General features: G+C 44.3%; 1 protein-coding gene across 1 annotated transcript in view; it reads left to right on the top strand.

Moving 5' to 3' along the window:
• RBPJ (recombination signal binding protein for immunoglobulin kappa J region) overlaps positions 1–15,112 on the top strand; it is a 224,898-nt gene that overhangs the window by 115 nt on the left and 209,671 nt on the right. The gene's annotated exons all lie outside the window — the stretch shown is intronic.

The raw sequence follows: 15,112 nt of genomic DNA, 5'->3' as shown, positions 1-15,112 counted from the left end.
GTTGCCCATAGAAATATTTAATATGCTCTAGCTGGTGATCTATGAATAAGGATATTGCTCTTTGCCACTTGCACCTCAAGGTGTAATGAGCTAAGCATCCCCTCTGCTGTCTCACTCCACCCAACAGTGCCCTGGTCACATTGCCTACTCTGCTGAGGCCTTAGATTGCTCAGCAGAAGACTGAGGCAGGCTTCAAACGTTGAGGTTTCTACCCCATTAACCAGACCCTCTCCCTCCCTTAGGGCCAGCAGCACAACTTCTTCCTCGGGCTCTTTTCCCACTGCCCTATGTTTTCCTGCCTCCTTGGTTTCTCCCTACTTACTTCTGCAGAGAAACACGGGAGTTTTCTGCAATCAAAAACATGTATGTGCCCATGTTCCCTCTAGGCATTTTATATTTTGGCCTTTTCCTTTCTAATAACCCCTTCCAGAAAGGTCGGTAGGGGATGCTAACCAAGTTAGTTGCTTATTGAAAGCAGGCCACTCTCACCACAATGTTGGGCTCTGCTGGGAACAGCCCATGACATATCTGCTATTCTCAAAACTTGCAATCTAGCTGGGAGACAAGCAGGACTCATCCATGCATTCGTATGGACTTTCAGCACACAATTAGTGAGTGCCTACTGTATGTGGGGTATTTGGAAAACAATTAAGTGATTTCTAAACTCTGAGCTCTGGCTCCCAAGGCAGGAAGAGGGGAATGGAGTTTATGACAGAGTCACAAATCCACACATATCACAAGTAGTGTCTGCAAATTTTTATTCTCTTCTTATTCATACATTCATCTGACAGATATGTACTGAGTGTTTTTATAAACATAGAAGAATATCTCAGACACGTCTGTGTGTTTTCCAAAAGCATTTGGATGCAGTTGTGACCGATGAAATATAAATCCACCTCAAAGTTTTACTGAATTTGGAATGTCCTTTTCTCACTGAGTATTTTCGGAGTCTGGATGCCAGAAATTCATTCTCATCATGGAACTGCACAATAGGAGTTAATACTTTTTAAAATGTGCTCTTATACTGGAAAATGTGGGAATGTCTGCAAGAGAAGGTTAACAGAGGGTACTTAACCGTACCCATAGGTGTGGGTTTTGTAGGATGCTAGCCAGGAGTGTACGGTCAAAGAAACCAGGGAGATGTGGCGGGGAAGCCCAGGAGGCACCAACACTGTATTCGAGCAACCCTCACCCGTTTTTTTGTCTACGGCACGGAGACCACATTACTTTAAAATATGTACATATTCTCTCTCTTTGAAAATGCTTTAGTGACAAGTTATTTGATACAATTAGCATATATTATATATCATAGCTAATAAATAAATCCAGAACATCTAAATCTCCACCTGATTTAGTTAGCTCATTTTTATACAATGTGGGTTTTCCAAAAGCAAAATATTTTATAATGGTCTGTGTTCATTGTTCTTTAATACTTTTCCACATGCTTTCCCTATACATGGTTGGAGCATCACCAAAATGATGAGATGCGGACAGAGCAGGAATCATTGCTCTGACTTTATAGACAGGCAAGGGTTAGCTAGCTAAAATTGTCAGGAAAGTGGATTATGAAGAAATGTAAAATGATCCCAGGACATAGAATCTGGAATTTGGGAAAGAAGAGGTAAGCCATCATAGGAGTTCTAAGAAGATCATGGGGCTGTTAAACGTCAATCTCTTAAAATGGAAGAAGAGACACATTAAGAAGGGCCTAGAAAAAAGGTAACAGCAGATATTTTTGAAAAAATGGAAAATAAAATATAGAAAAGACAGTCCAACCAGCAGAGTGAGGCATGGTGGGGAAAATTGAGGTTCGAGTTGGCTGAATGGGATTCAACCCACTAGTACTTCTGTTAACTGTATTTTCATGGGACAATGATTCATGTGGCCTAAAAAGGTCCAAAAGATTAAACTATATTCGGTCTCATTTCAGGTGATGCATATTTAAGTGAAAGGCAGCACTGTCAAAAACATGAGTTTGGGTTTGAATTTTGCTTTCAGCACACATTAGCCATCGGGCCACTACTTAATCTCTCCGAACTTCCGTTTTTTGCTGTTGTCATTGTTGTTGTTGTTGTTGCTGTTTTTATCTCTAAACTGAGTCTGATAATACTTCCCTTGCATAGTTGCTTCAAAGACTCGAGATGTTGTATGCAAAGCACCTAGTAAAGTACCAGGGACATTGCAGAAACTCAAGCAGGGAGAGTTGGTACGTTGGGTGGCGGTGCTGGGTTTAGTTTATATGTGTCTCATGGCTTCAGTACTAGACTTGGAGTCAACAGAATGCAAGCTTTGGGTCCTGACTCTTCCATTTAATAACCCTAAGATGAGATGTTATTAAAGGTATTTAGGTTTATCCACCCTGAGTCTCTTTTCTGATATAAAAATGAGTATAATTGCCCTTCCGGTTTTCAGTTCAAGGTTCAAATGAAGTGGTGTATGTGAAACAGCTCTTAAATATAAATGTCATATAAAAATAGCATATCACTGCCCCTGGGTCTTTAAAAACTAATTACCTATGTTAAAACAGATGCATCACTGTATATGTAACAAACGTATCTCTGTAATAAGAATACAGGGTAGACGTCTCTCCAAGCTTCAGAAGTCCTAGTAACAACAACAAAAGCCCCTCAAATTCTAAGAAACGTTTTAGTTAGCATGGAGGCAATTGTTCAATTTTCAGGGTAAGGACACATTTGAACGGGTTTACAAGCATCGTGATGGACTGGCCATCTCTAGGCTGACATCAGGAAGGATGAACAGCCTTTCTGTCCCGAGTTTATCCGAGAATCAGAGTCCTTAGCTCAGGAGGGATGAGAGATAGTGCCGCCCACCCACCTGCTTTGACCCTAAGAAGTGAAGTCACTCAATCACAAGGACACCCATGGAGAGGATCTCCAGGGGCCGGCTTGCCCCCTGCCTCTACCTTAGGCTTCTGGCTCCCTGCTTTCTGTGACTACACTGTTACTTCTGTTCAAATGCAATTCCCCCGTGGTTTTCAAATCTGCATCTGATAAATGGGAAGGACTAAAGAGCAAACCCAAGGTTGTCTGCTAATCTGCGGGACAAAAACCACCCTGGGATGTTTCCCTGCGTAGGGCCGGAGGGCAGCAAGAGGCTGGAACTCAGCATCTCAAAGTTCCTCCCATCCTCTTGCATTTATGATATCATCCAGGAAACATTTAAACAACCTAGAGGGAACGAAATGTCTTGCCAGGTGGTGGCTTGTGATATATACAGACGGCCCCTGACTCACAAAGAAAAGACTACAGAGGGCCCATACATACAAACAGCTGCTGCCATCCGCCTGGCCCCCACCACCTTGCAGCTGCCATGGGCTGTGTGAAAAAATTAAAAAAGAAAGAAAGGGGATAGAAAAAAAAAAAAAAAAAAAAACTTGGACCACTTGCAGATTCGGTACATTCAGAGGCAGAAGCAAGGAAGAAGCTGTGGAAACAGGACTCACTTAAGGGAATGGACTCCCCGGATGAGTTTTCAGCCACGGGGGATGCTACTGCAGCCTCCCTCTCTCTTTGCCCTGAAAAATCTCTTCCCAGGAATGACTGCCCTCTTGCATCCAGAAGACCTTGGCAATGTAGGATTTTGCCTCCAGGCCTTTTGGGAAGAAGGAAGGCAGGAATAAAGAATAATTTATCATTAGAAACTCTTTCAAAAAAGCCACTCCCCCTCTTTAATGGTTAATAATAAGAATGCTTACTTCTTGGGGTTGACGTGAAGACCAAGTGAGTCGATGAGGAAGTTCTTACAACTGTGCCCAATATGTGCTGATATGACAATGATAAGTGTCATAAAAGTGTTGGCTCCCTGTAAAACTACAATTATTCCCAGTTTGCAGGTGAGAGAACTGAGGATTAGAGAAGTTAAATTATGCTACCGAGGCCATAGAATGTAGAGGTGGAAGCAGGATTCAAATCTAGGTCGGCCTCCAAATCCTATAATCTTAACTACTGGGCTACCAACAGTCCTATGCATAGCATTGGGCAATCATTCACACGTTAGCAAGAATTCACTCAAGGGCATTGTTTTCTGCTGAAAATCAACTTAGCTCAGCTGCACTCAGGAAACAGGAATTTTGGCCGGGGGAGCGGGGTGGGTGGCAAGTAGGATATTTGGGGAAAGAGTGGAAGACCTGATGGAGAGACCACAGCTGAGTGTTGAGTAGGGAGCCTGGAGGTGGTGGCACCCAAGGATGGGAGAGGTTTAAAAAAAAAAAAAGGGCAATTTAGAAGGAGTCAAAGATAAATTCTGACCCATGTGAAATTTCATCTCGATCTGACTCAGGAAAGGGGAAGGAAGATTTCTCTCTTTTTCCCCACCTACCACCTCTGGGCCCACCCATGGCTCCAAATTCCTTACTGGTTCTCTTGGTAGACTACAAGAAACTTCTGTGGGCTGGTTGGAAACATAATGCTTCCCCTCCCATTTGTCATGCGTTTCTTTTGGGAAATGTGTGCTGAGTTCCAAACAAATGACTTGTCATTTAATACAACGTGTGTACACTTCCCATCTGCCTGAGCCGGGCACTGTGCTGGGTGCTGGGAATAGCAAAGGAGCCACGAGGCAAGGTGCAAGGCCCTAAGCAGGAGCCCCCGTGGGGGGTGAGCCGGGTAAGCAGCTAAGAGACAACGTGCTGAGTGCAACGGGAGAGGTGTACACAAAGTGCCTTGCAGCCCAGAGGAGGGGGATGGGGAAATTGCCTTTAAATCAACTTCTGGAATCCCAACCCCTCTGCAAGTTGGGAACCGCATGCAATGCATTAGAAGTTACTGGAAGGACATACTTACCATTTAGTACTGAATGAACTCATTCTTCGACAGGACTGTTGCCTGCTTCTTTTTCCTGGCAAGTGGTAGTATCAATATCTGTGTTTTTTGTCAGAGGTGAAGGACAGAAGTGATTGCATGGACTCGGAACTCGGACTGCTCTGGTTTGAATCTGACTCTCACTTAACTAGTCAGATGACCTTTGCCTCCATAGGTCTTGGGGGTTTTTTATCTGTAAAATGGGGCCCCTGAGAATACCTTCTTCATAGAGGGGATAAGTGAGCTAATGCATGCAAAGCCCAGTGCCCAAGATGGAGAAAACATCTCACCCAAACTTGGCTGCTACTACCTGGGTGATAAATATCAACTGGCTTCAAATAACTCTACAAAATAGAGCTCTGTTTCCGGAAGATCGTTTTAAGGGATACACAGACAAGCATGTTCCCTTTTTTTTTTTTTTTTTTTTTTTTTTGAGATTTATTTACTGATTTGAGAGGAAGAGAGTGAGCAGTGAGGGGCAGAGAGAGAGAACCTTCACACCGACTCCATGCTGAGTGCAGAGCCTGATGCAGGGCTCAATCTCATGACCTCAAGATCACGACCTGAGCCTGAACCAGAGCCTGATGCTTAACCAACTATGACACTCAGGCCGCCCCTAGTACGTTTACATTTTAATAGCATATACTTGGGGATCCCTGGGTGGCGCAGCAGTTTGGCGCCTGCCTTTGGCCCAGGGCGCTATCCTGGAGACCCCGAATCGAATCCCACATCGGGCTCCCGGTGCATGGAGCCTGCTTCTCCCTCTGCCTGTGTCTCTGCCTCTCTCTCTCTCTGTGTGACTATCATTAAAAAAAAAAAAAAAAAATAGCATATATTTGTCTTCCCACATTACAGGGGGGCATACATAGAGCTCATCAAACTCACATTTTAAAGATAACATTCATAGGATTAATAAAAAATCTTAAAAATTTTTAGTCAAACTACAAGAAAACAAATTAGGAAATAATAGTCAGATGTTACTTCTTGTCTTCCAGAATAAAAGTACCAAGCTGACCAGGAGACTTAAATCGAGGCTAGGGCAGCAGACAGACATTTCACTTTAAAGTTTTCTTCTTCTTTTCTTCCCTCTACCCCATCCTTTTTATTTTATTTTATTTTATTTTATTTTATTTATTTATTTATTTATTTATTTTTTGCACTGGGCATGGCTTGAATTCATTTTAGTTTTCTTAATATCAAATATGTATATGAAAGCACCTATTAAAATGTTCTCTAGATGTTTAAAAAAAAAAGAAAAAGGGATACAGGGAAAAAACAGAACAGATTAAGAAACGCAGCAAGTGATGGTCTCCCTTTCCGTGTTTTCTCACTTTAATGAAATTCAAAACTTTCATCTAGGACTCTGGGGAAAAGCACCATTTTCTAATGCCCTAACTAAAGGGAGAGTGCATCTGAATAGCAGAAAAGAATGCCTTCTGCATGCCCGCGCTTTGTTGGCCCCAATTTCAATCCTGGTGGAAAAATCCCTGAAGCCTACAACAGCTGAGCTTTTCGCCTGGAATTCAGATGATCAGAAAAGGAAAATTATACCCTGAGGTTCTGGGGGCCACTGGAGCAGCTTGTGACGCCACCTGCCGCTTCCACCCCACGAGCTGGGGGAGCTTAAGCTCAAGGGGATTCAGGTTTGGGGGAGGCGGTGGCAAGGAGACCTAAGAGATGAGGACAGGTCTGTGTCAGCTCATTCGTTGGGTTTCCCCCAAGTTGCAGTAAGGTCTCCGGGGCACCCAGTCACCTCAACCCCTCCTTTGTAAAAATTACCCCCAGGAAAGTCCCTCTGTCGACCACAACAGTTGGCCTTTGAAGTCTATGGAATGGTCATGTCTGGACGGGGTTTCCCTGGGGTCAGTATCCCCATCCTGGCTTCTCCTGGCCCTGCACCGTCACCTCCGTTCACAGCCTTGGAGAGAGCAGAGTGTGTCACAGGCACACCAAACCAAGGGACACTAGGTGCCAAGGTCTTTAAAGCCGTCTGTTAAGAAGAGTTTTCACTTCTTACCAGCCTACGTATCTCCTCCCTTACTCCTCCTATGGAGATGGCCTCCCCTCACCCAGCATCCTCCCCTGCCCTCCACCAACCTGGTCACACAGTCTTTCATTCCCCCACTCTGCCCCTACTAGGAAAGGGGGAAGCAATTAATCCCCTTGTGGATCTCACCCTGGGAGAGCAGCAGGTACAGAGGAAAGAGTACTCACTGAACTGTGGGCAGTGGCTTTCAGATAGATGCCTTTTTTTTTTTTTTTCCAGCCTCAAGAATAGGATTCTCAGGCACAATACAGGGCACGCAGTTACACTGGGACAACTAATTTTTCGGTATGGGTATGTCCGAAGTACTTATGGTAAATACTGATCCTCAATGCTATTTGTTGTTTGTCTGGCATTCCAGATAAACAACAACTAATTTTTCAGTAGGAGTATGCCCAAAGTACTCACATACTGATGCTCAACATCATTTGTTGTTTATCTGACAGTCCCATGCAACTGGATGTCTATATTTTCATTCCCTGAATCCAGCAACCTTACCCAAGAACAACCTCATGAGGCTGGCATTATTTTAGAGATGGGCAAACGAGGTCTGGGAGGGATTAAGCGACCTGGCAGGAGCCACAGTGCTTGCAGGCGACAGAGTAGAGATGAAATTGTCAGCCCAAACCCACTGATTTCAGGACTGACACTACTTCCACGATACCGCACAGGGTTCCGAGCCTTAAACCAAGGCCTAGATGGGATGCTGATGGAGGAAAATGAGACATTCTCTACGGAGTCTGGGGAGAATCTTGGATGCCTTGTTCAACGTGTAGAGGATCATTCAATAAACACCGGGTGGCTGCAATTGAACTGAATTGTTGCCACGTTTGGTAGCTAAAAGACTCCGCTCCTTTCCTTTCCTATAAACACTCTTAAGAAAAGTCTTGTCTCTCTGTCTCCCAGCTCTAGTCCGCCTTCAACACGACCCTTCAGCTCTTGCAGAGAGCACTTCACCCGTGTGTTTAGGCAGTGGTAGATGAGGTCATGGGACACAGCTCCAAAAGAAGCTTCGAGTCATGTTACATCCATTTAACACATGGAGGAAACCCACAGGACTGAAGGAATTGGCTGGCCCGAGGAATAAACCAGTCCTCGTTCAGCTGGACAACCTTCAAGGCTCAGTGTGTGTAGCTTAGTCACCTTGCTTGAACCAGGCTGCCTCACCAGACCTTGAAAACTTCGATGTACACTTTAGTTGGTGTTGTTTTAGGGGAGTGGGGAGCCTGTGGGGATCAAGAGAAGGAAGGGACATCTTGCTAGAACTCTTTCCCACCTGAAGATGAGATCAATCATTTAGAAACCTTCAGCCTGGTTTCCTTTGTAAATCTATGAAGCTCTATGAATCCGCACGCGGGAATCTGTTTGGAGCACATGCAGCTCAAAGATGCCCACAAACCTCCAGGTCCCAAGGGAAATTGCTGTGGTTCCATACATAGGGGGACATCTTACCCTCCTCATCTTAAGTCCCAGCCTTTTCCTCCAAACCCTCACTAGAGAAGCCATGTGAGGACAGAGGGTAGATAGTAAGAGCCAAGGAAAATGGCACTGAAAGAAAATGTGCACCCAAATCTGTCACCACCAGGAAAGTTGGCTGCCTCATAATCAGTTTAATATCTGATGATGAAAGCAATAAATTCTCATTGTGGGAAAAATTTGAAAGTGCTAAAAGTATAAAGAAACAAAAACTACCCATAATCCCCTCATGCTGAGATAGAACCTTTCCTAAAACTGCGGTGCATTTCCTGAGGATCTCTGTGCACACAACCAACGTCATCGGCCTCACACGTCATCCATGACTCTGCCTTCCACTTTTCCTAACCTAACGAGTTCTAGAACTTCTCTCACATCATTAAAAACTCTCCAAAGGAAAAAAAAAAAAAAAAAAACTCTCCAAAGAAGCTGCACGACTTTGATGAACCTTTAACCGATACATTGAAGACAACGTGCTTTAGTTATTATTCTTCTGCTGCTAAAGATTGAGTGTTGGCCACATTTTCCCTAATAGACATAACATAGCAGTGAGTGGCTCCTTCGCGTACATTCTCCTCAGACCCTTGGCACCTGTTTCCTTATGTCTAACATCTAATACAAAATGGCAGCCGATCTGACCCAAAGGGATGTGTCTTACCATGTTTTCTGCTTTGCCCTGCTCTGCAGAGGCCCTTACGTCTTCCAGCAACTGCACTAGTTGGAGAAGCACTGGGGTCGATTATAGAGCGAGGACTGTCTAATCCCTTGTCAAGCGAAGGGGGCTCTTCACAGCGAAGAAGTTCCAACCCCACGTGGACTCAGGCCACAGTTTATAAGACAGAGACAGAGACAAAGAGAGACAGAGAGAAAACCCCAGGAACCATTTTCAGAGAAACCACCCCACGATATAATGCCACTGAGCACATGACAATAAAAGTCCTCAGAACTGTGCCGCTTGGTATTTTCAACAGAACCATTGCTTGCTGATTCAGTTAATGATAATGTTGGGTTCCAATTTTTTTTCCAAAAGGGAGTCGTAAGTGTTCTCAGCTTGGACAGGGCTGGCTTAAAAATAAACAAATAAGTTATATAAGTCCAAACTTTGGAGGATCAGGTTTTAGAAGCCAGAGCTCTGGTGTAGGATTAAAGGGGCCTGCTCGCATCTTGTGGTTGGGCCTCACGTGCAGCCTCCAGGGTGGAGCAACAGGAGAGCATGCCAGCTGTCCCTGAACTCCAGCTTCTAATTTGAGTACCAACACCCACCAGGAACTCACGCAGAGCGCACCCCATGTCGCAGTGCTTAGAAGACGGGGGAGAGAGACAAAAAAGCAAGTGCAACCACACTGGTAGATCGGGGCAGACTTCTTTTTCTTTACTCTCTCCAAATGTTAGAGTTTTTGAAAGGCTTAATGGTGTTATTCAAGAGCTGTCATCTTCCTCTTGACAGCTGGCCGCATTTTAGTGGGAAGTGAACCGATTACTTGAAAGCTTTTAAGACTCCTCCAGGAAGAAAGATGTCAGATTCCTCAAAGTTACCAGTGTGGATGGAGCCCCACTTTGGGTCCAGCTGGGGAAACTGTCGAGGGCCAGAAGCAGCCCTGGGCTCTGGGGGGGTTCAGAATCCTCCTTGCACTCCTAGAGCAATAAGAACATGTGAAATGGGGGCATCTGCGTGGCTCTGTCGGTTAAGCATCTGCCTTCAGCTCAGGTCGTGATCCCGAGGTCCTGGGATCGAGCCCCACGTCAGCTGGTGGGGAAGGCTCCCTGCCCAGGGGGGAGCCTGCTTCTCCCTCTCCCACTCCCCTGCTTGTGCTCTCTTGCTCTCTATCTGTCAAATAAAATCTCAAAAAAAAAAAAAGAAGAAGAATATGTGAAATGTCACAAATAAGTGCACTCATTCAAGTATGTATGTATCCCTACTATGAAGAGCTTTATAAGTGGCAGGTACTGAGGACCCAAGGATAGAAGTTAAAGTAGAAGAGGCCCTGCCCTCCAATTGCTGATTCTAGTTGAGGAGAATAGATTTGTTCAGAAATAGCCAGAAAATGTCACACACCCATCCCACATGGCGATGTAGACCAGGGGTCTACATGGGACAGGACAGCAAGGTAAAAGCAGGTCTCCATTCTAGCCAGTAACTAGCCTTCTGGAATGCAGGCTCAGTGTGGTGACAGCTTCAGATTTTCCAAAGCAGGAGAATGTGATTTTTCTGTAAAATATCTCAATTTCTTTTTAAGCTGGCTGAATTTTATTTTTTTTTAAGATTTAATTTATTTATTCATGACAGACACACACAGAGAGAGAGAGGCAGAGACATAGGCAGAGGAAGAAGCAAGCTCTGTGCAGGGAGCCCGACGTGGGACTCGATCCCGGGTCTCCAGGATCAGGCCCTGGGCCAAAGGCAGCTCTAAACCGCTGAGCCACCGGGGCTGCCCTGGCTGAAATTTATTGAACCCTATGCAAACTAAACAAAACAAACCTATAAGCTGGATCGCAACAAGCCACCAGTGTGGACCTCTGATGCAGATGATATTTGTTAATATAGAAAAAATATCTACCCTCTTGAAAAATGCATTTTACATAAACAGTATGTTTAATATGATCACATTTTTGTTCTAAAGCATGCATTTAACACATAGAAAACAAACAAACAAACAAAAAACACATAGAAAAAAGATGGAAGGTGTTAACAGTAGATCCCGGACAGCAGGGCTGTAAGTGATTTTTTTTCCCCTTTTGTTTTTCTGTTTTTAGCAACATTTTTATAATAAGCATGTGTTGCTTCAATACCCAGAATTTTCGACAAAATCAAATTTTTTATGAAAACACAAGTTCTGTTTTATTATGAAACAGATAAAATATTATGAAAGCTTTAAGAAATAAGACAAAAATTAAATGGGAATAAGAATTCTTAAAACATGTTAAGGATAATAAATTTTGAGTAGTAAGAAAATAAATGGTACACATTGGACATTTACAGTGAGCTCTACGGGCATCATGTCACATATTCTTCTCAACTTCTATGCAATGCTACTACTGTTATTCCCATGCACAGGGGAGAGGATGAGGCTTGAAGAGGTTAAGTAACTTACCCAAGGTCACACGGAGCTAGAATCCAAAACCCAGGTCATCTGCGTCCAGAGGCTGTGCGTTCTCTTAGCCTTAAGTAGGAGATTACAGTAGGTCCCCCTTTTCCACGGTTTCAGTTTCTGAGTTTTCAGAAAACCTGAACCTGTGGTCAACTGTGGTTGGGAGACAGAAGATCTTCCTTCTGATGAGTCATCAGAAGGTCAATAGTAACCCCGTGCCATGTCACAGCGTCTACACCTATCACTTCACAATGCCTCACTTCAGCTCATGGTGTAGGCATTTCATCCTCTCACATCATCACGCGAAGAAGGATGAGTATCCTCAGGTATTTTGAGAGAGAAAGAGAAACCACATTCATATAACTTTTAATATAGTATAATGTTATAATTGCTCAATTTTTTAAAAAAGATCTTATTTATTCAATGGAGGGAGAGAGAACATAAGCAGAGGGAGTGGCAGGCAGAGGCAGAGAGAGAAGCAGGCTCTTGGCTGAGCAGGGAGCCCGACACGGGGCTCGATCCCAGGACGCCAGGATCATGACCTGAGCCGAAGGCAGACGCTTAACTGACTGAGCCACCAGGCGCCCCATATAATTGTTCTATTTTATTAGTATATTGTTCGTCATCTCTCATGTGCCTAATCTATAAATTAAACTTTATCGTAGGTCTGTATGTGTAGGAGAAGCATGGCTTCTATAGGGTTTGGTCACTATCTCCGGCTTCAGGCATCCACTGGGGGTCTTGGACAGTATCCCCTGTGGATTAGGGGCAGTATTGTACTAGAAGCAAAGTGAATGAGGAAGGTCAAGGAGATGGTGGTCTTTGACCTGGGCCTTGAAGACCCAGTAGGAGTTCAACCCCTAGAGATAGAGAGGAAGCAATATCACCAAAGGAGTAACCATGATAGCAGGGGGCATGACAAGAAGTTCTGATGACGTGAGGTAGGTGGGCTGGAGATAGTCACGAGAGCCACTGACACTTCCAGTACCAGAATGAGATCCGGTGCCATGGTGTTACTTAATTTGCTGGTGCCGCCATAACAAAATACCACAGACTAGGGGGGCTTGAGCAACAGAAATTTATCGTCTCACAGTTCTGGAGGCTGGAAGCTCAGGATCAAAGCGTTGGCAAGCTTGGTTTCTCCTGAGGCCTCTCCCCTTGGCTGGAAGATGTCACCTTTTCAGTGTGCCCTCCCATGACCCTTCCTCTAGAGTCTCGCCTTCCTCTTTTCATAAGGACATGGTCAGGTGGCACTAAAGCCCACCCTAATGGCCTTATTTAACTTGATTTCCTCTTTAAAGGCCCTGTCTCCAAACACAGGCAGATTCTGAGGTACCCAGGATTAGCACTTCAACACGTGAATTTGGCGGAGAACATAGACCGTAGACATGCTCTCATCTTTCCCTCCTCCCCATTTTCTTCATTACCAAACGGTCCCATCCCTGCTCTGGGACCCTCAAAACTTATCACTGGAAAAATGTGCTGTGAATCACTGCTATGATTTCTCTCCTGTGTCTCCTGGAGCCCTTGACATTCAGACGGCCTGTCCGGTGTTGGCGCATGAGGTCACATGCAAAGAAGCACAGTCCAAATAGCCATTGGAGATTTTTTAAAATGTTGTAACCTCTGATTTGCATCTTTCAAAACAAAATTAAAGAGGACTTAAATCATAACCCTCTTGCAACCCCTTTAACCCTAATTCTCCCATTCTCGCTGCAGCAACTTCCTTTCTTCCCTCTGTCCCCCTAGACCGCAAATGCAATCCTTTCCCCTCATCTCTTCCAAACTCCCGACTTTTTATTATTTAATAAAAATTATTTTTATTTTAAATAATTTAATAATTAAATATTATAAATAATAATTAAATATTATTTAATTCCTTTCTACAGGACAGGGGCCAGGGGGGAGTCAGGGCACAGGATCATATTAATAATCATCTACCTCCGGGAGCCTGGGTGGCTCAGTTGGTTAAACCTCCAACTCTTGGGTTCAGCTCAGGTCATGATCTCAGGGTGGTGAGGTCGAGGCCTGCATGGGGCTCCGGGCTCAGCGGGGAGACCACTTGAGACTCTCTCTCTCCCTCTGCCTCTCCCCACTCTCTAAAATAAATAAATAAATCTTTTTAAAAAATCATCTACCTCATCCCACGCTGCTATGTCTCTCTGATGCCACTAACACAGCCCAGTGTTGGCACAGCTCTTTGTAGACCAAAGCTTTTTTTTTTTTTCACCTCAGTTCTATCTCCAGCAACTCAGACAACTAGAAGGCAATCTAATCTTTAGAGGGTGGGGGGAAGAATGAGGTTTTCGGAAATTTTTCTGACAAATTTAAGGCTGGCTAGCGGTGGAGTGGGACCTGGCTGATCCATACAGGCTTTCTTCCCAGGATTGGGCCCGGGATGCTTCTATTCCCAAAACAGGTGGCAACGAGGGTTGGCTCATAGCTCTCAAGTGCCCTGTATAATACTGAGAACATTGAAATATTCCAGAGTTGCCCCAAAGTAGTTTTATCTTGCCAGAAAGCATCGTCATAAGATAGATACCAATCTAGCTATCAATGCAAGATTTTTCTTTTCTTTTCTTTTTCCTTTTCTTTTCTTTTTTAAGATCATTATGTTGTTTGGGAAAGGGGGGGATTGTTTTTTTTGTTTTTTTTGTTTTTTTTTTTTTTCAGAAGAGAGTTGGATTTTCAAAGTGGTTTTCCTTTGGCAAAGTGGCAAACTTCCGCAGGTATTTTTCACTCTCAAAGTTCTCGCAACCTTTCTCTCTTCGATGCCTTTGACTCTGCCAGAGTCAGATGGCAAGCCCAATGGAAGTCATTTGGCAGGCAGCGGCAGGCGATGGCAGAGAAACAGTTTCTCCTTTCCACCGTGCTGTCAGGGTAATTTGTTTTCCTCATTGCTGCAAAGGAAACCAGAAGCGCATTTCGCCCGCTCCAGATCCCTGAAGCTGGAGTTCTGAGGTCGCATGGAGGAGGCCAGGAAAAATCATTTCTTGGGGTGGTTTGATGCTTTCTGAGGCCTTTTACTAGTGACCTGTAATACTAATTACCTCGCCTTCCTGTCTGAATAAAACATCTTTCTGATGATTCACGGCTGTGGAAGCCAGCGTCAGTAAACAGGCCACTGAAATTCAATTCTATTGCATCTCAAAACTGGATTCTTTGGCTCTTCACAGGCAAATCCAGTCTCCTTGTAATCCAGGCCAGTGTGGGTTATAGAAATAGGAGCAGGACCTACTAGGCCTCAGTGGGGGAGAAAGGAGTCCAGAGAGTGGGGCCCACTCGGGTACAAAGCATAGAATCATTTCTTTCTGCTCTTTTTTTGTTGTTGTTTATATAAAAATCCTGAAATGGTTCCATCATTTCTTGGCTGTGTGACATTTTTCTGCAACTTAATCTCTCTGTGCCTTGGTTTCCTCATCTGGAAAATGGGGACAATAGCAGTACCTACCTCACAGGGTTTTCATGAGGCTTAAATGAGTTAACATTTATAGAGCCGTTGGAACAATATCTGGTACAGAGTGAGGGCTACATGTGGATTTTTAAAATGTGCTTTGAGAAAATAGTCATGTTTAATAAAATCAAGCAGAGTGAACTGAAAGGCAACAGCGACTGACTGGGCCCCGGGATCCGATGCTCTCTTTCCTGCAGAGTGAGCCTGAGTAGGACACACAGAGGTCAGAGCA

This window comes from Canis lupus, chromosome 3 (genome assembly GCF_011100685.1).
Source record: "Canis lupus familiaris isolate Mischka breed German Shepherd chromosome 3, alternate assembly UU_Cfam_GSD_1.0, whole genome shotgun sequence".
NCBI lineage: Eukaryota > Metazoa > Chordata > Mammalia > Carnivora > Canidae > Canis > Canis lupus.
Note: the sequence above shows the minus strand (reverse complement) of the source record. Positions and strands in the feature narration are given on the sequence as shown.